General features: G+C 35.9%; 1 pseudogene; it reads right to left on the minus strand.

The window, feature by feature from the left end:
* The window catches only part of LOC114906336, a 3130-nt pseudogene extending 685 nt beyond the window's left edge, over positions 1 to 2445 (minus strand).
* Positions 2446 to 25661: the final 23216 nt, after the last annotated feature.

Genomic DNA, 25661 nt, shown 5'->3' on the forward strand with positions numbered 1-25661 from the left:
AGTGCACATGTTTAGCTTGGAATCATTGCAGTGTACTCAGAACCCTCCTTCGGAATTATAACACTAGGCAGTGTACTATCCTGAGCCAAATCCTTTCCCGTGGTGCATTACTATAGCAGGTACGTAATGAATAAAACATTCTGGTCTGTGAGGTTTCAGAGATTCCCTGCAGCAATATGGCTCCATGTTTAAGATTTCTTCAAAGCCAACATGAACACCAATCTTCTCTCGATTATTGTGTCCTGATCACCTGAATTCTTTGAGATGTAATATGAGAACCTGAGGTAGGTGGAATATCATAAGCTGTTTGGGGGCTTCTGTGAGTATAACTGGTTTGAGGAAAACCTTCTATGCTTTTAATTACACTGGTCACATATATAGATTTTTCCTTCTGAAGCTTCAGTTTTTGTGAATTTGGCCAACATTTTAGAAACCAGACATGGCTGAGAAGTGGTATCTTTTCCATTGTATTGGTATCTTTCTGGAAATTCCAGCGACAATTTCCAGAAAAGTGCTATGATATTTGATTTGTTGTCACATGTGAGACATGTAACCTGAGTAACAAGTTATCTATGAAAAATGTTAGTCACAACATTCATAAGCTGTTTGATAAGTTTCCGTTGAGAAGTGGGGATATGAGATGGTATCCTGGTATCAGTTGTCTCTAGTTCATGCTGTATTTTATCCAAAAGCTCACAAATTAATTCTCGAGCATCTTGTTAGGTATAACCACGAAAATCAGGTATTAATCTTCATATTGAGTATAGCATAGCAAATGGTGTGACCAAGGCCCACTTTCCAGACCACATAACTTGGAAAAAAGTATGAAATTCATGACAGAGAGAAGTGTATTATGAACTTGGCTTCCTTGGCTGAATAAGTTCTATCTTTCTACTCTTTGATGCTCCACCACTTAGTCCTGATGATAAACTTGGATGTCTGGAGCAAACAAAGCCTGTTTCTTTTTCTTGACATTCATTCATTTGGTATACTGTATCTGTGACTGGAGGATGCCTTCAAGATGATCTTGTTTTATCACTAGCTGTCACAGCCAGCCATCGGTTCAGATCAACTTGGAAAAATATTGTCAAAAAATAAGTAAATGACTCAATACTTGAAGAACATAATTCATATAGCAAGTATTTCCAAAATTTCTCAATCCTGTTACACGAAGAGTTATTATTGGTGTTCATTTAATGGAGGAATCACTGGCATTTTTAAAAATTTTATTTTATTTATTTATTTTTTATCCAGCAGGTTCTTGTTAGTTATCTCTTCTATACATATTAGTGTATATATGTCAATCCCAATCTCCCAATTCATCCCACCACCACCACCCCCATGTTGGTGTCCATACGTTTGTTCTCTACACCTGTGTCTCGTATTTATTTCTTGCAAACTGGTTCATCTGTACCATTTTTCTAGTTTCCACATATATACATTAATATATAATATTTGTTTTTCTCTTTCTGACTTACTTCACTCTGTATGACAGTCTTTAGGTCCATCCACATCTCTACAAATGACCCAGTTTCATTCCTTTTTGTAGCTGAGCAATATTCCATTGTATATATGTACCATATCTTCTTCATCCATTCATCCACCGATGAGCATCCAGGATGCTTCCATGACCCTGCTATTGTAAATAGTGCTGCAATGAACATTGGGGTACATGTCACTGGAATTTTTAATCTTACATCTTCTGAGGTATATAGTACTTCATCGTTTGCTGATGATGCTAAAGTTTGAAGTGGTACTTGAACAGGAACAATTTCTATTGTGGGGGACTGACCTAGACCTTGCAAATGTAAACTCTTTCTTGGAGACATACTTTCCAATCCTGCTTTAACTTGATACTCTAATTCTTGCAGTCACTTTTTCACTTCTCTTTTGGCTATTTTTTCCTGAAATTGTTCTTCTTGCATTTTTCATCCAATGCGTGACTGTTCAAAGCAAGTTCGAAATATTTTACCCATTAGTATCCTTCTCCTGTGCCAAAGAGCAGTATACATCTGATATTCGTTTTGAAGCAGAGTACATGCCATCCTGTAGGAAATAAGAATCATCACTTGTACCCATAGACTGTAAAATACTTCCACTACCAGTGTTGCAGTGATAATTTTGACTTTTGATTGCACTTAATGTACTTCATAGTAACTTCAAGTCTCCAGTTGCATTATCATTAAGAACATAATCATTACAAAGGTAACAAAAAAAACACATCTCATTCACCTCCAATGCAACAGGATGACTGTTTTCTAGAAAGTGCTTGAGTGCAGGTTCTTCAATATATCTTCCACAGGTAACACAGGAACTGCTAACACAAGCACAAATCAACTCAGTTGTATTGCAGTCCACACAATGACATTTCTGAGGGTTGAGGATGGAATGGTCTTGAACAAGTCTCAACTGCCCAATGTGTTTGCACTTATCTGTTGTTAGCATTTAGTCTAGCTGAGAAACACATAATCCAAAGAAATCTCTGTTCACAACACCTGAAGCCTCTGGAAAGATCCCGAGCCAGAGTGGCCATCTTAGCACTCTTCAACATGAAGCTGCAGCCGACTCTGCCCCCGTCCCCCCACTTTGGAGTGCCGGGAGAGGGCAGGCTGCTCTGCTATGTGACTGTGGATGGATAGGTTGTCCACCTGAGACTGGGAACCCACTTCTGGGCCCCAACTCCTAGTCGGTGCAGCATTAGCTTTTATATGAGTCTAAACGCACATGTTGTCACTTTTACATGATAGCCAATGGCTTATCAACTATTTATAAGCTTTCATATATATGCTGAAGAGGAAGCAGTTCATTCTTTACCTGTGGCAGTTCAATACCTTTGCTATAAACACCAAATGATTTATTTTTAGAAACTCATTTCTGAAGTCATTTTTCCCGTGGAACATGTATGAATATTTGGACATTTTAGATTTAGGAAATGCTTTCATAAAAATTGGAAAAAAATAATAAAATGAATGCATATGTACCCTCCTTACTTTGGTTACTCCAACGTGACTTGCCTTACTCCCCTTTCTAATCTCTATCAGCTCTACTTACTCAGAGTAGCATTTTATACATGGGGTTATGTTATAAATGCATTCCTTAAGTTAGAAATAACATTAAATGTATACATATATCCCCTCCCTCTTGGACCTCCCTCTCACCTCCCCCCCCCCACACACAACAAAAAACATTAAAAATGTTTAAAATAACATTTGGTCAAAATTACTCTTGATTTTTTTTAATGCTTCTTTTACATTGCCCATAGAAACACTGGGACAAATATTATTTTGGTATGCAATCCTGGAGAGTAACATATATGTGACTACATATACTTTATAAAGTATTAGATAGCAATTATGTACATAAGAGGAAATACATATGTGTGTATAATTTAACAGTATTTTATTTAAATTAAATAATCATTTAAAGTTGAATTCATAGAAGTTAAATATAAGTATGATGGAATTATAGATATACTCTCCTACAACTTTATTTTTTATTTTTATTTTTTGCGGTACGTGGGCCTCTCACTGCTGTGGCCTCTCCCGTTGCGGAGCACAGGCTCCGGATGCACAGGTCCAGCGGCCATGGCTCACGGGCCCAGCTGCTCTGAGGCATGTGGGATCTTCCCGGACCGGGGCACGAACCCGCGTCCCCCATATCGGCAGGTGGACTCCCAACCACTGCGTCACCAGGGAAGCCCAACAACTATTATTTTTTAATTCAAGCTACAGACCAAGAGCTACAAATCTAGTCTTAGACTGTAGAGGTAAATGAGGCAGAAAAGGAGTGGAGAAAGAGGTCATAATGCATTCACTAATTTCCTTTGTACGAATTATTTACCAGTACCTCAACTAGAGGATACATTTTTATAAATGTGCATGTTGGGGAAGAAGATGGTTACTTCTTTGTTTCTCCTCACATTGCCTAGCACCATGCTGGGCACTCACCGGGTCCTCAGTAAAGAAGTGGTTGGTTTATGCCTATCTGCCACTGGCACAAAGTGCATTACAGTTGCATTTATACACAGAATGACCGGTGAGACAATATATATCCTATGTGGAGCCAAGCAGCAGGACAAGGTTACAGCAAGCTGTTAGTACACTGACAGGAGAAGTGAAGGTGATCATGAATGCCTGGGAGTGCTTGAGCAATATGCCAGTAGTTAGTCTGTGAGGGGAAAGTAGTGTCAGTGGACTCAGAGGCAGGTCAGAGTCAAATATTGAGTCAACACAGCCAGAGAGATTAAGTCTGAGCAAAAGCAAACACAAGAATCAGAGACAGGGAGGGTACATGCAGTGCAGGAATGAGGGGAATGTGCAATTGGGCATGACAAATCACAGGACAGGAGCTCAATACTGCAGTTGCTTTCACAAGCTTGAGGGGATGTGCTACGCTACAAAACTCCTGTCTTCCAAACAAGTCACTGTAAAATATCCTGGGAAGTTAAGTGGTAACTGCTTTCCATGATGACATGGATTTTGGACTGGTTCATTGACGAATTCCCATAGGACATTACAGTGTCTGGAACATAGTAGGTATGTAATAAATATTTATCAAATGAATGAACACAGAAACATCTGTAGTGAATCTGCTTAGGGCTGACACCTCAATAAGATGCATGTATTTTCTTTCTTGCATTCATTCAACCAACTAAATGAGCACCAAAAGTAATGATTTTCTAATACACAGGAAACTGTGAGGAATACAGATATATATAAACTTCATAATTCCCATCCTTAAAGAATTTTCAGTACCATAGGAATTTTAAGACTTACACTAAAGATATAATAAATGTGAAAATGGTGAGAGGTATAAGCAAAATGAATTAGAAATTCATAAAAGTGATTAACTCTGGCAGCAGATTAAAGAGAATTTTGTATCTAGTGGGTGACATTCGAGTTAAATACTGAAGGACAGGGAAGCTTGATGACAATAAATATAGGAAAAAGACAACTTAATTAGAAAGAAGGATCATCAGCAAATCACAGTAATGGGAAACTGCATGATTGAGAAACAGATAATCATCTAGTTTGCTTGGGAATATGACACATATTGCAAAGAGAATAGTGAGAGAAGAAGGAAAGGTAGAATGGGTAATTACTAGGGGAATTATCAAGCACCAGGCTGAGAAGTGTTAAACTGTACTATGAACATTTGAATGCTTTGGGTAAGGGAAGAAATAGCCAGAGCTGTTCTTTAGAAAGATTAATCTGATATATAGGGTGGACTGGAGGAAAGAGCTAGTAGAAGACAGAGTGTCATGTAGAAAACAATTACAATAGACAAGAACAAACAAACATCAAAGTAGTGAGACTGGGGAGTGACATCAGCAACACAGTGGCATAAGACATTTCTCCATTTTATCCCTCTTTTTAATCAATTAATTTAACATCCAGACATGAACAAGAGCAATTTTGTTGGGGTTTCCAGACATCACGCCTTTCCCTAAGGGACTCAAGAATAATCTTTCTCACAAGTGTGCCTGTACAAGATACATAAACCCCCATATGGACTATGGAACCAGAGGAACCAATGAGGCTGCCCGACCACTCTTGCCCCTGTTAGGTAAAAATTGCGTGAGTGCTGAATCAGACAGATACTCACCCATGAGACAGAACTTGCAGAAGTCCAATGCTTCTGAAGGGAAGGAAAACAACAACAACAGCTAAAAAGAAAGATACAAGTTTGGTCACAGAGGAGGTGAGCTTGGTCACAGCAGAGGTAATAAGAGAAACATTCCAGGTGCTGCCCCACCTCCAAGAAGCACTGATCAGGATTGATTTATCAGGAGGAGACAAGTCTTCTGCAGGGAGAAAGGAGGGCATGGAGAGAGGGCCTGACTACCCTAATCAGGGGGGAGGCAGTTAGAGAAACTGATTTTTCTTCACCAGCACTGAGAGTACTAAGGTGAGAGCTCTGCCACTTGGGGGAGGAGATAAGTGATAAAGAGGGAAGCTTAAAAATTCAAATGGCCTTGAAATGGTTGAACTCTATAGAAAGTTCACCCACACTCCCACAGGCATAGGATTTCCCTGTCACGTCGATGGGTGCACCAAATACACCAAGTGCTATACCCACACTTCCCTCCACTCTGCTACTGATTCCCTGTACATGCTCCCAAGTGTGTCATGAAAGTGAGCTCTAGTAGACAAGGAGCATGCTCAGAAAAGTTGTCACAGTTGATAAGCAAGGGAGAAACCACCCACTTGTTCTACAGCACCACATTCTAGAATAAAAATGATTTCTAATTATCATGCTGGTGAATCATAAGAACCAAAGAGAACAAAAAATTTAGTTAAGCTGGCATCTGCTACTTCCAAAGTGAAAACAGAAATGTATAGCTACAAACAAAATGAAAAAAAAAATCAAGGAAATATGGTATCACAAAAACAAAATAGCAATTCTCCACAACTGAACTCAAAGTCATGAAATATTGCAATCTAATTGATAAATAATTCAAAGTAACTGATATATGAAAAATATCATGGATATTCTGATAGGGAATGAATTAAGTCTGTAGAGTGCTTTGAATAGTATAGACATTTTAACAATATTAATTTTTCCAGTCCAAGAACATAGGATAACTTTCCATTTCTTTGTATCCTTTTCATATTCCTTCATCAATGTTTTATAATTTCCGGAGTATAGGTTTTCACCCTTATGGTTAAGTTTATTCCTAGGTGTTTTATTTTATTTAATTTTGATGCAATTGTAAATGATAATTTCTTAATTTCTCTCTCTGATAGTTCATTGTTAGTTTTTAGAAGAGCAACAGATTTCTGTTTATTAATATTGTATTCTATAACATTATAAAATTAATTTATTAGTTCTAATAGTTTTTAGGTAAAGACTTTAGGGTTTTCTACATAGAGTATCACACCATCTATAAAATAGTGAGAGTTTTACTTCTGCTTTTCCAACTTGGATTCTTTTGTTTCCTTTACTTTTCTTACTGCTATGGCTAGGACTTCCAATATTATGTTAAATAGAAGTGGCAAAAGTGGGTATCCTTGTCTTGTTCCTGATTTTAGAGGAAAAGCTTTCAGGTTTTCTTCATTAATTATGATGTTACCTGTGGGTTTGTTGCAAAGGGCCTTTATTATGTTGAGATATGTTCCCTGTATACAAAACTTGATAAGAGCTTTTATCATCAACAGATGTTGAATTTTTTTCAAATGCATTATTTGCAACTATTGAGATGATCAGTATTTTTTTTATCTTCCTTTTGTTAATGTGGAGTATCACATTGATTGATTTCTCACTACTGAAACAAATTTGCATCTCTGGTATGAATCCCACTTGAGCATGATTTATTATCTTTAAAAATTATTATTGAATTTCATTTGCTAATGTTTTGTCAAGGGTTTTTGCATCTATATACATCAGAGATATTGGGCTATAATTTTCTTTTTCTCTAGTTTTTTTTCTGGTTTTGATATCAGGGTAATATTGGCTTCATAAAATCAATTTTGGAGTGTTTCATCCCCTTCAAGTTTTTGGAATAGTTTGAGAAGGATAAGTGTTAATTCTTCTTAATATGTTTGGTAGAATTCTCCTATGAAGCCATCCTGCCCTGGACTTTTGTTTCCTGGGAGTGATTTTATTATACTTTCATTTTCAGTACTAGTGGTCAGTCTGTTTATATTGTATATTTCTTCCTGATTTAGTGTTGGAAAGTTGTATGATATTTGAAATTTGTCCTTTACTTCTAGGTTGACCAGTTTATTGACATATAACTGTTTGTAGTATTCTCTTATTATCCTTTCTCTGTGGAATCTTTTATTATTTCTCCCTTTCATTTCTTATTTTGTTTATTTGGGTCCTCTGGCTTTTGTTCTTAATAATCCTGGCTAAAGTTTTATCAATTTAGTTCATGTTTTAAAAAATCAGCTCTTGGTTTCATTGATCTTTTTTAAAATTATTTTTGGTTTCTATTATATTTGTTTATTGTCTGATCTTTATTATTTCCATTCTTCTGTTGACTCTGGGCTTCATATATTCTTGTTTTTCTAATTCCTATATATGTAAAGTTAGGTTATTTATTTGAGATTCTTCTTGTTTCTAGATGTAGGCCTGTGTCACTATAAATGTCCATCTTAGAAATGCTTTTGCTGCATCCCATAGATTTTGGAATGTTGCATTTCCATTTTCATCTGTCTCAATGTAACATCAGATTTTCTCTTTGATTTTTTTCATTGACCCATTTTTTTAAATTCCCCATGTGTTTGTGCTTTTCTAGTTGTTTCTTCATATAATTGACTCTAGTCTCATACCATTGTGGTCAGAACCCATGACATTTTTCAGAGAGCTAGAATAAATAATTCTAAAAAATATGTGGAAACAAAGAAGACCCTGCATTGCCAAAGAAATCCTGAGGGGAAAAAGAATGCCAGAGGTATCACACTCCCTGAGTTCAGACTGAATTACAAAAGCATAGTAATCAGAACAGCATGGTACTGACACAAAAACAGACATATAGGTCAATGGAACAGAAAATAGAGCCCAAAATAAACCCACACACTTATTGTCAATTAATCTATGACAAAGGGGCAAAATATACCATGAAGATTAAAACAGTTTCTTCAATAAGTTGAGGGCTCAAATCAATAAAAATAGAACTGAAAAAGTAGACGTTAAAATGGACACCACAGAAATATAAAGGATAATAAGAGAATACTGCAAGAAACTATATACCAATAAAATGGAAAACCTAGGAGAAATGGACAAATTCTTAGAAAAGTACAATTCTCCCAAGACTGAAGCAATAGGAAACAGAAAATATGAACAGACTAATCACAAGTACTAAAATTGAAAATGTGATTTTAAAACTCCCAACAAACTGAAATCTAGGACCAGTTGGCTTCATACACGATTTCTGTCAAATATTTAGAGAAGAGTTAATGCATATCCTTTTGAAACTATTCCAAAAATTGCAAAGGAAGGAACACTCCCAAACTCATTCTATGAGGGCAACATCACCATGACACAAAAACCAGAAAAAGATATCTCAAAAACCAAAATTATATACCAATATCACTAATGAATATAGATGCAAAAATCCTCAACAAAATACTAGCAAACCAAATTCAACAATACATTAAAAGGATTATACACCATGATCAAGTGGGGTTTATCATAGGGATGCAAGGATTTTTTTTAATATCCACAAATCAATCAGTGTGATACACCACATCAACAAACTGAAGAATAAAAATTCATATGATCATCTCAATAGATGTAGACAAAGATTTTGACAAATTTCAACACCGATTTATGATAAAAACTTTCCAGAAAATGGGCATAGTGGGAACATACCTCAACACAATAAAGGTCACATATGACAAACCTACAGCTAACATCATACTCAACAGTGTCAAATGGAAAGCATTTCCTCTAATATCAGGAACAAGACAAGGATATCCACTATTGCCACTTTTGTTCAACATAGTTTAGGAAGTCCTAGTCATGGCATTCAGAGAAGAAAAAGAAATAAAAGGAATTTAAATTGGAAAAGAAGATGTAAAACTGTAACTCTTTTCAGATGACATGATACTATACATAAAAAATCCTAAAGACCTACCAGAAAACTACCAGAGCTCATCAATGAATTCGGTAAAGTTGCATGAAAAAAAAAATACAGAGAAATTTCTATACACTAATAACAAAATATCAGAAAGAGACATTAAAGAAAGAATACCATTTACCATCACATCAAAAAGAATAAAATACCTAGGAATAAACCTACCTGAGGAGGTAAAAGACCAGTACTCTGAAAACGATAAGATGTTCATGTAAGAAACTGAAGATGACATAAACAGATGGAAAGATATACCACTTTCTTGGATCAGAAGAATCATTATTGTCAAAATTACTATAGTACCCATGGCAATCTACAGATTCAATGTAATTCCCATCAAATTATCAATGGCATTTTCACAAAACTAGAAGAAAAAATCTTAAAAACTGTATTGAGACAAAAAAGACCCCAAATAGCCAAAGCAATATTAAGAAGGAAAAATGGAGCTGGAGGAATCAGGCTGCCTGATTTCAGCCTATACTACAAAACTACAGTCATGAAAATAGTATGGCTTCAACAAAAAAAAAGGTCATGTAAGAAAAACCCACAGAAAACATTATCTCAATGGTGAAAAATTGAAAACATTTCCTCTAAGATCAGGAATAAAACAAGTGTGCTCTCTCTCACCACTATTATTCAATATAGTTTTGGAAGTCGTAGCCACAGCAATCAGAGAAAAAAAAAGAAATAAAAGGTATCCAAGTTGGAAAAGAAGAAGCAATATTGTGACCTTTTGCAGTTGACATGATACTATAAGGGAAAATCCTAAAGATGTCACCAGAAAACACTTAGAGCTAATCAATGAATTTGGTAATGTAGCAGGATACAAAATTAATACACAGAAATCTCTTGCATTTCTATACACTAAAAATGAAAGATTGGAAAGAGAAATTAAGAAAACAACACCATTTACCATTGCAAATAAAAGAATAAAATACATAGGAAAAAACCTACCTAAAGAGGCAAGAGACTTGTACTCCTTAAACTATAAGATATTGATGAAAGAAATCAAAGACAACACAAACAGGTAGAGAGGTATACCATGTTCTTGGATTGGAAGAATCGATATTGTGAAAATGCTTGTATTACACACAGCAATCTACAGATTCAAGGCAATCCCTATCAAAGATCCAATGGCATTTTTCACAGAACTTTAACAAAAAATGTTTTAATTTGTATGGAAACACAAAATATCCTGAATAACCAAAGCAATCTTGAGAAAGAAAAATGGAGCTGGAGGAATAAGGCTCCATGACTTCAGATTATACTACAAAGCTACAGGAATGAAAAAAGAGAATGGTATGGGCACAAAAACAGAAAGATATATGAATGGAACAGGATAGAAAACCCAGAGATAAACCCACAAACCTATGGCCACCTAATCTATGACAAAGGCAGCAAGAATATACAATGGAGAATACAGAGCCTTTTCAATAACTGGTGTTGGGAAAACTGGAGAGCTACATGTAAATGAGTGAAACTAGAATGTCCGTGACACCATACACAAAAATAAATTCAAAATGGATAAAAGACCTAAATGTAAGGCCAGACAAGATAAAACTCTTAGTGGAAAACATAGGCAGAACACTCTTTGACATAAACTACAGCAAGATCTTTTCTTGATCCACCTCCTAGAGTAACAAAAATTTAAAAATAAATAAATAAATAAATAAATGGGACCTAATTAAACTTAAAAGATTTTGCACAGCAAAGGTAACCATAAACAAGATGAAAAGACAACCCTCAAAATGGGAGAAAATATTTGCCAATAAATCAATGGACAAGGCATTAATCTCCAAAACACACAAACAGTTCATGCAGCTCAATATCAAAAATGCAAACAACTCAGTAAAAAGTGGGTGGAAGACCTAAATGGTCACTTCTCCAAAGAAGACATACAGATGGCCAAGAGGCACATGAAAAGATTCTCAACATCACTAATTATTAGAGAAATGCAAGTCAAAATTACAATGAGGTATCATACTCACACTGGTCAGAGTGGCCACCATCAAAAAATCTACAAATCATAAATGCTGGAGAGGGTGTGGATAAAAGGGAACCCTCTCGAAATGTTGGTGAGAATGTAAATTGATAGAGCCACTATGAAGAACAGTATGGAGGTTCCTTAAAAAAACTAAAAATAGAGCTACCATATGACCCAGCAATCCCACTACTGGGCATATACCCAGAGAAAACCATAATTCAAAAAGACACATGTGAGAGGGGCGCCTTCAAGATGGTTGAGGAGTAAGAATTGGAGATCACCTTCCTCCCCACAAATACATCAAAACTTCATCTACATGTGGAACAACTCCTACAGAACACCTACTGAACACTGACAGAAGATCTCAGACTTACCAAAAGGGAATAAACTCCCCATGAACCTAGGTAGGGCAAAAGAGAAAAGGAAAAACACAGACAAAAGAATAGGGACAGGACCTGCCTCTCTGACAGGGAGCTGAGAATGTGGAAAAGTTTCCACACACTAGGAAGCCCCTTCACTGGTGGAGACAAGGGGTGGCAGAGGGGAAGCTTCAGAGCCATGGAGGAGAGCACAGCAACAGGGGTGCAAAGGGCAAAGTGGAGAGGTTCCTGCACAAAAGATCAGTTGCAACCAGCACTTACCAGCCTGAGAGTCTTGTATGATGACCCACCAGGGCAGGCATGTGGGGGCTGGGAGCTGAAGCTTAGCCTTCAGATGTCAGATCCCAGGGAGAGGACTGGGCTTGGCTGTGTGAACACAGCCTGAAGGGGGCTAGTATGTCACAGCTATCCTGGAGGGAGATGGGGAAAATGTCTGGACCTGCTGAAGAGGCAAGAGACCATTGTTTTGGGGTGCGTGAGGAGAGGAGATTCAGAGCACTGCCTAAATGAGCTCCAGAGATGGGCGCGAGCTGTGGCTATCCGCGTGGACACCAGAGATGGACATGAGACACTAAGGTTGCTGTTGCAGCCAACAAGGAGACTCTATACAACCACAGGTCACTATTCACACCTCCCCTCCCAGGAGCCTGTGCAGCCCACCAGTGCCAGGGTCCCGTGATCCAGGGACAAATTCCCAGGGAGAACACACGGCATGCCTCAACAGTTGAAACTTCATGCCAACCTCTGCCATTGGAGGCTAGCTGCACATCCCATACACCTCCCTGCCCCCAGCCTGAATGAGCCAAAGCACCCTACTTAGCTGATCCGATCCATTAACCCTGTCCTGTCTGGGTGAGAAAGAGGTACTCTCAGGTGACCTACATGCAGAGGCATGGGCAAACTCCAGGAGCTGGGAGAACAATGAAGAAAAAGGGAAATTTTTCCATGCAGCCTCAGGGGCAGCAGATTAAAACTCCACAATCAACAGGAGTACCCTCTATCAGTGGAATACCTGAATAGACAACAAATCATACCAAAACTGAGGTGGTGGACTTTGGGAGCAACTGTACACTTGGGGTTTGCTTTCTGCATCTAATTTGTTTCTGATTTTATGTTTATCTTAGTTTAGTATTTAGAGCTTATTATCTATGGTAGATTTGTTTATTGATTTGGTTGCTCTCATCCATATATATATATATATATATAAATATATATATATTAATTATTTTCTTTTTGTGTGTGTATATATGTATGCTTCTATCTGTGATTTTTTTCTGTATAGCTTTGCTTTTGCCATTTGTACTAGGGTTCTGATTATCCTTTTTTTTTTTTTGCTTTTTTGGTGTTTTTAATTTTTTTCATATAATTTTTAGGGCTTGTTATCATTGGCAGATTTGTTTTTGGTTTGGTTGCCCTCTTATTTCTTTCTTTTTTATAATACTTTTTATTTTTTTATTTTTAATAATTTTAAAAAAAATTTTTATTTTACTAACTTTATTTTATTTTCCCTTTTTTTTTTTCTCCTTTTTCTTCTGAGCCATATGGCTGACAGGGTCTTGGTGCTCTGGCCGGTTGTCAGGCCTGTGCTTCTGAGGTTGGAGAGCTGAGTTCAGGACATTGGACCACAAGAGACCTCCTGGCCCAATGTAATATCAAACAGCAAAAGCTCTCCCAGAGATCTCCACTGCAATGCTAAGATCCAGCTCCACTAAACGACCATCAAGCTACAGTGCTGGACACCCTATGCCAAACAATGAGCAAGACAGGAACACAACCCCACCCACTAGCAGAGAGGCTGTCTAAAATACAATAAGTTCAAAGACACCCTAAAACACACCACCAGACATGGTACTGCCCACCAGAAAGACAAGATCCAGGGTCATCCACCAGAACACAGGCACCAGTGCCCTCCACCAGGAAGCCTACACAACCCACTGAACCAACCTTACCCACTGGGAGGAGACACTAAAAATAACAGGAACCACAAACCTGCAGCCTGTGGAAAGGAGACCATGAAACACATTATGTTAAACAAAATGAGAAAACAGAGAAATACACAGAAGATGAAAGAGCAAGGTAGAGATTCACCAGACCAAACAAATGAAGAGGATATTGGTAGCCTACCTGAAAAATAATTCAGAGTAATGATAGTAAAGATGATCCAAAATCTTGGATATAGAATGGAGAAAATACAAGAAACGTTTAAGAAGGATTTAGAAGAATTGAAGAGCAAACAAACAATGATGAACAGCACAATAAATGAAATTAAAAACTCTCTAGAAGGAATCAATAGCAGAATAACTGAAGCAAAAGAAAGGATAAGTCACCTGGAAGATAAAATAGTGAATATAACTACTGCAGAGCAGAATAAAGAAAAAAATGAAAATAATTGAGAACAGTCTCAGATACCTCTGGGACAACATTAAACATACCAACATTCGAATTATAAGGGTCCCAGAAGATGAAGAGAAAGAGAAAGGGACTGAGAAAATATTTGAAGATATTATAGTCAAAAACTTCCCTAATATAGGTAAGGAAATAATCAGTCAAGTCCAGGAAGAGCAGAGAGTACTATACAGGAAAACACTAAGGAGAAACACAGAAAGACACAAATTAATCAAACTATCAAAAGTTAAATACAAAGAAAAAATATTAAAAGCAGGTAGGGAAAAGCAACAATTAAGACACAATGGAATCCCCATAAAGTTAACAGCTGACTTTTCAGCAGAAACTCTACAACACAGAAGGGTGTTGCAGGACATATTTAAAATGATGAAAGAGAAAAAAAACTACAACCAAGATTTCTCTACCCAGCAAGGATCTCATTCAGATTCAATGGAGAAATTAAAAGCTTTACAGACAAGCAAAGGCTAAGAGAATTCAGCACCACCAAACCAGATCTAAAAGAAATGCTGAATGAACTTCTCTAGGAAGAAACACAAGAAAAGGAAAATACTTACAATAACAAACCCCAAACAATTAAGAAAATGGTAATACGGACATGCATATTGATAACAACCTTAAATGTAAATGATTAAATGCTCCAACCAAAAGACATAGACTGGCTGAATGGATACAAAAACAAGACCTGTATATATGCTGTCTACAAGAGACACACTTCAGACCTAGGGACACATACAGCCTGAAAGTGAAGGGATGGAAAAAGATATTCCATGCAAATGGAAATCAAAAGAAAGCTGGAGTAGCAATTCTCATATCAGACAAATAGACTTTAAAATAAAGCATATTACAAGAGGTAAAAAGGACACTACATAATGATCAAGGGAAAAATCCAAGAAGAAGACATAACAATTGTAAATATTTATGCACACAAGCTGGGAGCACATTAATATTTAAGGCAAATGCTAACAGTCATAAAAGGGGAAATTGACACAATCATAGTATGGGACTTTAACACCAATGGACAGAACATCCAAAATGAAAATAAATAAGGAAACACAAATTTTAAATGATACATTAAAAAAGATGTACTTGATATTTATTTGACATTCTAACCAAAATCAGCAGATTACACTTTCTTCTCAAGTGCTCATGGAACATTCTCCAGGATATATCATAACTTAGGTCACATATCAAGTCTTGGTAAATTTAACAAAATTGAAATCATATCAAGTACCTTTTCCAACCACACACCTTGACTCTACATATCAATTACAGGAAAAATTCTGTAAAAAATACAAACATATGGAGGCTAAAAACACACTACTTAATAATCAAGACATCACTGAACAGATCAATATAATACATAGAAACAAATGACAATGAAAACACGATGACGCAAAACCTACGGGATGTAGCAAAACAATTCTAAGAGGGAAGTTTAGAGCAATACGCTCCTACATCAAGAAAGAAGAAACTTCTCAAATAAACAACATAAACTTACACCTAAAGCAATTAGAGAAAGAAGAACAAAAAAATCCAAAGTTATCAGAAGGAAAGAAATCATAAAGATCAGATCAGAAATAAATAAAAAAAGAAATGAAGGAAACAAAAGCAAAGATTAATAAAACTAAAAGCAGGTTCTTTGAGAAGATAAAAAAAATTGATAAATCATTAGCCAGACTCATCAAGAAAAAAAAAGGAAAAGCCTCAAATCAATAGAATTAGAAATGAAAAGAGAGAAGTAACAACTGACACTGCAGAAATACAAAGGATCATGAGAGATTACTACAAGCAATTATCTGCCAGTAAACTGGACAACCTGGGAGAAATGGAGAAATACTTAGAAAAGCACAACTATCTGACACTGAACCAGGAAAAAATAGAAAATATAAACAGACCAATGACAAGCACTGAAATTCAAATGGTCATTAAAAATCGTCTAACAGAAAAAAGCCCAGGACCAGATGGCTTCAAAGACGAATTCTATCAAACGTTTAGAGAAGAGCTAACACCTATCCTTCTCAAACTATTCCAAAATATAGCAGAGGGAGGAACACTCCCAAACTCATTCTACTTGGCCACTATCACCCTAATACCAAAACTAGACAAAGATGCCACAAAGAAAGAAAACTACAGGCCAATATCACCAATGAACATAGATGAAAAATCCTCACAAAAATACTGGCAAACAGAATCCAACAGCATTTAAAGGATCACATACCATGATCAAGTTGGGTTAATCCCAGGAATGCAAGGATAATTCAATATAGGCAAATCAATCAATGTGATAAGCCATATTAACAAATTGAAGGGGAAAAACCATATGATCATCTCAACAGATGCAGAAAAAGATTTTGACAAAATTCAACTCTCATTTATGATAAAAAAAAACCCTCAAGAAAGTAGGCATAAAGGGAACTTATGCCAACATAATAAAGACCACATATGACAAATCCACAGCCAACATCGTTATCAATGGTAAATAACTGAAACCATTTCCACTAAGATCAGGAACAAGGCAAGATTGCCCATTCTCACTGCTATTATTCAACATAGTTTTGGAAGTTTTAGCCATAGCAATCAGGAAGGAAAAGAAATAAAAGGAATTCAAACCAGAAAAGAAGAAATAAAACTGTCACTGTTTACAGATGACTTGATAACATACATAGAGAATCCTAAAGATGCTACTATTAAACTACTAGAGCTAATCAATGAATTTGGTAGAGCAGCAGGATACAAAATTAATACACAGTTATCTCTTGCATTCTTATACACCAATGATTAAAAATCTGAAAGAGAAATTATGGAAACACTCCTGTTTACCATTGCCAAAAAAAAAAAAGAATAAAATTCCTAAGAATAAACCTACTTAAGAAGACAAGAGACATGTATGCAGAAAGTTATAAGACATTGATGAAAGAAATTAAGGATGATACAAACAGATGGAGAGATATACCATGTTCTTGTATTGGGAGAATCAACATGGTGTAAATGACTGTACTACCTAAAGCAATCAACAGAATCATTGCAATACCAATCAAATTACCAATGTCGTTTTTTACAGAAGAAGAGAAAAATATTTCACAATTTGTGTGGAAACACAAAAGACTCCAAATAGTGAAAGCATTCTTGAGAAAGGAAAACGGAGCTGAGGGAATCAGGCTCCCAGGATTCAGACTACACTACGAAGCTACAGTAATCAAGACAGTATGGTCCTGGCACAGAAATGGAACTATAGATCAATGGAACAGGATAGAAAGCTCAGAGATAAACCCACACACATATGGTCACCTTATCTTTGATAAAGGAGGCAAGGATATAAAATGGAGAAAAGACAGCCTCTTCGGTAAGTTGTGCTAGGAAAACTGGACTGCTACATGTAAAAGAATGAAATTAGAACACTTCCTGACACCACATACCAAAATAAAGTCAAAATGGATTAAAGACCTAAATATAAGACCAGACACTATAAAACTCTTAGAGGAAAACATAGGCAGAACAGTCCATGACATAAATCACAGCAAGATCCTTTTTGACCCACCTTCTAGAAAAATGGAAATAAAAACAAAAATAAACAAGTGGGACCAAATGAAACATAAAGCCTTTTCCACAGCAAAGGAAACCATAAACAAGATGAAAAGACAACCCTCAGAATGGGAGAAAATATTTGCAAATGAAGCAACTGACAAAGGATTAATCTCCAAACTATACAAGAATCTCATGCAACTCAGTATCAAAAAAAAAAAAAAAACCAACAATAACAATGTAATCCAAAAATGTGCAGAATACCTAAAAAGACATTTCTCCAAAGAACATATACAGAATGCCAACAAACATGTGAAAGTATGCTCAGCATCACTAATTATTAGAGAAATGCAATGCAAAACAATTATGAGGTATTCCTTCACACTGGTCAGAATGGTCATCATCAAAATACCTACAAACAATAAATGCTGGAGAGCATGTGGAGAAAAAGTAACCCTCTTGCACTGTTGGTGGGAATGTAAATTGATCCAGACACTATGAAGAAGAGTATGGCAGTTTTGTAAGACAACTAAAAATAGAACTACCATATGACCCAGCAATCCCACTACTGGGCATATACCCTGAGAAACCATAATTCAAAAAGAGTCATGTACCACAATATTCATTGCAGCTCTATTTACCATAGTCAGGACATGGAAGCAGCCTAAGTGTCCATCAACAGATGAATGGATAAAGAAAATGTGGCACATATATACAATGGAATATTACTCATCCATATAAAGAAATGAAATTGAGTTATTTGTAGTGAGGTGGATAGACCTAGAGAGTGTCATACATAGTGAAGTAAGTCAGAAAGAGAAAAACAAGTACCACATGCTAACACATATATATGGAATCTAAAAAGAAGAAAAAACTGGTTCTGAGGAATGCAGGGGCAAGACCGGAATAAAGACACAGACATAGAGAATTGATTTGAGGACACAGGGAGGGGGAAGGGTAAGTTGGGATGAAGTGAGAGAGTGGCATGGACATATATACACTACCAAATGTAAAATAGATAGCTAGTGAGGATCAGCTGCATAGCACAGGGAGATGAGCTCAGTGCTTTGTGTCCACCTACAGGTGTGGGATAGGGAGGGTGGAGGGTGATGCAGGAGGCCAGAGATATGGGGATATATGTATATGTATGGCTGATTCACTTCAGTGTAAAGCAGAAACTAACAAAACATTGTAAAGCAGTTATACTCCAATAAAGTTGTTAAATATATATATATATACACATATATGATCAATGTAGAAGAACAACAACAACAAAAACGACACATGCATCCCAGTGTTCATTGCAGCATGATTTACAATAGTTAATACATGGAAGCAAGCTAAATATCCAAAAATGGAGGAATGAATAAGGAAGATGTGGTCCATATATGCAATGGAATATTACCCAGCCATAAAAAGGAACGAACCTGGGTCATTTGTAGAGACGTGGATGGACCAAACAAGTATGATACAGGGTGAAATAACTCAGAAAGAGAAAAAAATGTCATATATGTGGAATGTATATATGTGGAATATATGTGGAATATAAAAAACTGACATAGATGATCTTATTTGCAAAGCAGAAATAGACACAGACACAGAGATCAAATATATCTCTTTCAAGAGGGGAGGGAGGGTGGGATAAATGGGGTGATGGGGATTAACATATATACACCATTGATACTATATTTAAAATAGTTAACAAATGAGAACCTATGGTATTGCACAGGGAACTCTACTCAGTGCTCTGCAGTTACCTAAATGAGAAGGAAATCCAAAAATGAGGGTATATAAGTGTATGTATAGATGATTAACTTTGCTGTACTGTAGAAACTAACAGAGTATTGTAAAGCAACTATACTCCAATAAAAATTAAAAGAAAAGAAATAAATAAAGGGTTAAAATGAACATTTCTTTAATGCACCATTTCAGGTCAGACAGCTCCATATCAACCAAACATATGAAGTCAAGCACACATTGTGATATACTGTATATTTGAATGAAGATATTAGTATGGAGAGATTAAACACTTCCTGCACTATGCACTGCTTTATCATTAATTGAAATTTCTCACTTATGCTCTGCAGAATTATATGTTTTTACATTGATTTTATTGATTATTTTCTCTTGAACCTAATGAACATCTTTGCAAATGAAGGCAGTGTTGATGCTGCTATAAAATTGTCCCCCTGTGGAAAAAATTTCCTACGGGTACAGTCATATGGTAAATTTATGTTTAGTCATTTAATAAACTGCCAAACTGTTTTACAAAATGGCTGCTTCATTGCACATTTCCACATACTATGTAAAAGAATTTCAATTTCTCCACAACCTCATAAACACTTCTTGCTGTTTCTCATTTTGTTTATAATCATGTTCTAGTGGGTATGAAGTGGTGTACATTTGTAATTCCCTAATGAGTAAAGATGTGTTTCTTTTTATGTGCTTATTGGGTATTCAAATGTTATCATCAATGGAAAACTATTAAAATGTTTGATCAGTTTTGAAAAAAAAAAGAAAGCAGTATGATACTGGAACAAAAACAGAAATATAGGTCAATGGAACAGGATAGAAAACAAAGGAAAAAACCCCACACACTTATGGTCATTTAATTTACAACAAAGGAGGCAAGACTATGCAGGGGAGAAAAAAACATTCTCTTCAATAAGTGGTGGTGGGGAAACTGGACAACTACAAGTAAAAAATGAAATTAGATCATTCTTTAACACCATACACAAAAATAAAATCAAAATGGATTAAAGACATAAATGTAAGACTGGATACTATAAAACTCTTAGAGGAAAACATAGGCAGAACACTTTTTGACATAAATGGCAGCAATATCTTTTTTGATCCCTCTCCTAGAATAAGGAAATAGAAACAAAAATAAACAAATGGGACCTAATCAAACTCAAAGGCTTTTGCACAGCAAAGGAAACCATAAACAAGCAAAAAGACAATCCGTAGAATGGAAGAAAATATTTGCAAATGATACAACTGACAAGGGATTAGTTTCCAAAATTTACCAACAGCTCATGGGTTCAATATCAAAACAACAACAAAAAAAATCAAAAAAATAGGCAGAAGACCTAAATAGACATTTCTCCAAAGAAGACATACAGCTGGCCAAAAAGCACAAGAAAAGTTGCTCAACATCACTGATTATTAGAGAAATGCAAATCAAACCTACAATGAGATATCACCTCCAACCAGTCAGAATGCCATCAGCAAAATTTCTACAAACAATAAGTGCTGGAAAGAGTGTGGAGAAAAGGGAAATCTCCTACAGTGGTGGAGGAATGTAAATTTACACTGTTGGAATGTAAATTGGTATAGCCACTATGGATAACAGTGTGGAGGTTCCTTAAGAATCTAAAAATACAGCTAACATATGATCCAACAATCCCTCTCCTGGGTATATATACAAAGAAAAACATAGTTTGAAAGTATGCATGCACCCCAATGTTCACTGCAGTGCTTTTTACAATAGGCATGGAAGAATCTATATGTCCGTCGATGGAGGAATTTATAAATACGTATATGTTATACGTATCAAATATTATTCAACAATTATAAAAGAATGAAAGGAGCTTCCTTGGTGTCACAGTGGTTAAGAATCCGCCTGGCAATGCAGGAGACATGGGTTCAAACCCTGGTCTGGGAAGATCCCACATGCAATGGAACAACTAAGCCCCTGCACCACAGCTACTGAGCCTGCACTCTAGGGACCGCAAGCCACAACTACTGAGCCTGAGTGCCACAACTATTGAAGCCCGCTCGCCTAGAGCCTGTGCTCCACAACAAGAGGAGCCACCACAATGAGAAGCCTGCACACCACAATGAAGAGTAGCCCCCACTCACTGCAACTAGAAAAGCCCATGCACAGCAACAAAGACCCAATGCGGCCAAACATAAATACATACATACATACATACATTTATTTAAAAAAAAAGAGAATGAAATAATGCCATTTCAAGCAACATGGATGGCTCTGGAAATTATCATACTAAGTGAAGTAAGTCAGACAGAGAAAGACAAATATCATATGATATTGCTTATATGCAGAATCTTAAATAAAGATATAAATGAACTTATATACAAAACAGAAACAGACTCACAGACTTACAGAAGGAACTTATGGTTACCAGGGGGAAAGTTGGGGGGGAGTCATAGATTGGGAGTTTGAGATTGACATGTACACACTGCTATATTTAAAATAGATAAGCAACAAGTACCTACTGTATAGCACAGGGAACTCTGCTTAATAGTCTGTAATAACCTAAATGGGAAAATAATAGGTACATGTACATGTGTAACTGAATCACTTTTCTGTTCACGTGAAACTAACACAACACTGCTAGTCAACTATACTCCAATAAATAAAGTAAAAATTTAAAAATTGGATTGAAGACCTAATATATTTATTAGGTCATAATATATTTAGACCTGAGATCATAAGTCTTAGAAGGGAACATAGGCAGAACACACTTTGACATAAATTGTAGCAATATTTTTATGTATCTGTCTCAAGATAAAAGAAACAAAAGCAAAAATGAACAAATGGGAACTAATTAAACTTAAAACTTTTGCACAGCAAAGGAAACAAACACAGACAAAATGAAAAAAGTAAAATCCTTCTGAATGGGAGAAAATATTTGCAAATTATATGACTGATGGGAAGTTTTCTTAAGTAATTTTTATTGGAGTATATTCAATTTACAATGTTGTGTTAGTTTCTGCTATACATCAAAGTGAATCACTTATACATACATCCACTCTCTTTTAGATTATTTTCCCATATAGCTCATTACTGAGTATTGAGTAGAGTTCCCTGTGCTATACAATAGGTCCTAATGAGAGATTAATATCCATAATATATAAAAAGCTCATGCAACTCAATATCAAAAAATATAAAGCCATATTTTAAAATGGGCTGAAGACTTGAATAGACTATTTTCCAAAGAAGATATAGAGAGGGCCAATGGGCACATGAAAATATGCTCAACATTGCTAATCATCAGAGAATTGCAAGTCAAAAACCACAAGGAGAACTAGCGTAGGAACTAACAAGTCCACTGCTGTGTATATAACTGAAGGAAATGAGAACACTAATTTGAAAAGAAACACGCACCCCGATTTTATTAGCAGCTCTTTTACTATAGCTAAATTATGGATATATCTTAAGTACCCATCAACAGATGATTGGATAAAGGAAATGCAGTATATATACACAATGGAATATTACTCAGTAATAAAAAGAATGAAATTTTGGCATAATCAACACGGTGGATGGACCTATCAAGTAGTATGCTTAGTTAAATAAGACAGAGAAAAACAAATACTCTATTTTATCACTTGTATGTGGAATCTAAAAAAGAAAGAAAGAAAGAAAGAAATGAAATGAATGTATATAACAAAACAAAAACAGACTCACAGATAAAGAGAACAAACTAGTGATTACCAGTTGGGGAAGAGAAGGAGAGAGAGGTGAAATTAGAGTATGGTGTTAAGAGACCCAAAGTACTATGTACAAAACAAGCAACAAAGATATATTGTATAGCAAAGCAAATATCGCTATTATTTTGTAATAGTTTTATATGGATTATAATCTGTAAAAATAGTGAATCACTATGTTGTACACCTGAAACTAATATAATATTGTAAATCAACCACACTTCAATAAAAAGTAACTGTTATGAAGATTTCATTTTCTGTGGAACAATTATATATGGTATTGTGTTTTTAATTTCTGTTTCAGCATGTTTGTAATTATATAGAAATGTGATTGATTTGTGTGTGTGTGTGTGTGTTGATCTTGTATACTGCAAACGAACTCATTTAGTAAATGAAGTCTTTTTCAGACTATGCCTCTGGTCACCATATAGCTGAAATATACAATGCTCAGGAAAAAGGCTGAGGTCCTTGGGGGTTACTTAATTTTGAAGTGGACACAAGGCCATTGTTTGCTTATTAATTCTTTTAGACCTTCAGCAAACAGCTGGGAGATGTTGCCACAGAAGAGGTTCTTTATCTGTTTTAAAAAATCTGTGATATCTGTTTTAACTAGCCTACTTTTATGTAAAACAGATCAAGTTTAAGGATGGAGAAATGATTTGAGGTCAGCATTTCATAGGGAAATTGATATTAATTCAGGGGTGACTTGTTAAAAAAGAATAAAATACCTAGGAATAAACTTACCTAAGGAGGCAAAAGACCTGTACTCCAAAAACTATATTATGTTGATGTAAGAAATCCAAGATGACACAAACAAGAATTCTCTAAATAAGAAAAAAAAATCAAAAATTGTTTCCAAAATTAAAATGTTACTTTTTGGCAGCTGAAGTAATATTTGTAACTAGAAATACTGAAGGATAATATGTATTACATATAGGTAAATTGTCCACAGAGTTGAAGCTTTTTTTTCTTAAGAAGCAACTTTAAAATGTTCATAATCTAATATTTCCAGTAGACACTTTTCTACAGGTTTCTGAGTTTTCTGTTTGAAGATAGGGACATGAAATTAGATTTTCTTGATGACTCACATTCACATTAGAAACATATGTAATTCTCCAGCATTTCTTGTAATGTTTTCTTTTTTTCTTTTTTTTCTTTTTTTTTTTTATGAGTGGGGGACGGGGAAGATCTAGTTGCCTAGGAGCATACTTCCATCTGTGTTAGATATTCATGAAGAGGATGTGTTCAGGGATTTACTTTTTTAGCTTTCTATTTTATATTAGAAACTGAAATTAAAAACACAATGCCATACACAATTGTTCCGCAGAAAATTAAATACTTAGGTATGCACTCAACAAAGCATCTATAGGATTTGTATGCTTAATGAAATCAAGGAAGACCTAAATAAGTGGAGAGGCATACCGTGTTCATGAATTGGAAGATTCAACATAGCAATGATGCAGTTCTTCTCCAATTGATCTATATGTTGAGCGCAGTTCCTATGATAAACCTCCTGGGATGTTCATAGACATAGGCCAGCTTATTCTAAAATGTAAATGGACAAGCACAGACCTTAAAATGACTAAATCCTGAAAAAAGAATACAATGAAATGAATTACTTGTCTGATATGCAGTCTTACTATATAGCCTGGTCATCAAGAAATAAGTTATTGGTGTAGGGATCAGCTCATAGAGCAATGGAACAAAAAGAGACTCACACAAATATAGAAGAAACATACCTCAACATAATGAAGCACATATATGACAAACTCACAGCTAACTTTATACTCAATGAAGAAAAATTGAAAACTGTTCCACTAAGATGAGGAACAAGACAAGGGTGCCCACCCTTTCCAATCTTATTCAACGTACTACTGGAAGCCTAGCTAGGGTTATCAGGAAAGACAAAGAAATAAAATGTATCCAAATAAGAAAGTTGAGATTAAAATTGTTATTTGCTTATATGATTTTAGGTATAGAAAATAACAAAGGCTAAAAAAAGCTGTTGGAACTAATCAACACATTTAGTAAAGTTGCAGGATATAAAATCAATGTACAAAAAAAAATCAATGTACAGAAAACAGTTGCATTTCTATACACTAATATTTAAACATCAGAAGAAGAAATAAAGAAAATGATCCTATTCAAAGATGCAAGAGGGGGCTTGCCTGGTGGCGCAGTGGTTGAGAGTCCGCCTGCTAATGCAGGGGACGCAGGTTCGTGCCCCGGTCTGGGAGGATCCCACGTGCCACGGAGCAGCTGGGCCCATGAGCTGTGGCTGCTGAGCCTGCGTGTCCGGAGCCTGTGCCCTGTGGTGGGAGAGGCCACAACAGCGAGA

This window comes from Monodon monoceros, unplaced genomic scaffold (assembly GCF_005190385.1).
Source record: "Monodon monoceros isolate NGI ecotype Baffin Bay Population unplaced genomic scaffold, NGI_Narwhal_1 Super_Scaffold_22, whole genome shotgun sequence".
Lineage (NCBI taxonomy): Eukaryota > Metazoa > Chordata > Mammalia > Artiodactyla > Monodontidae > Monodon > Monodon monoceros.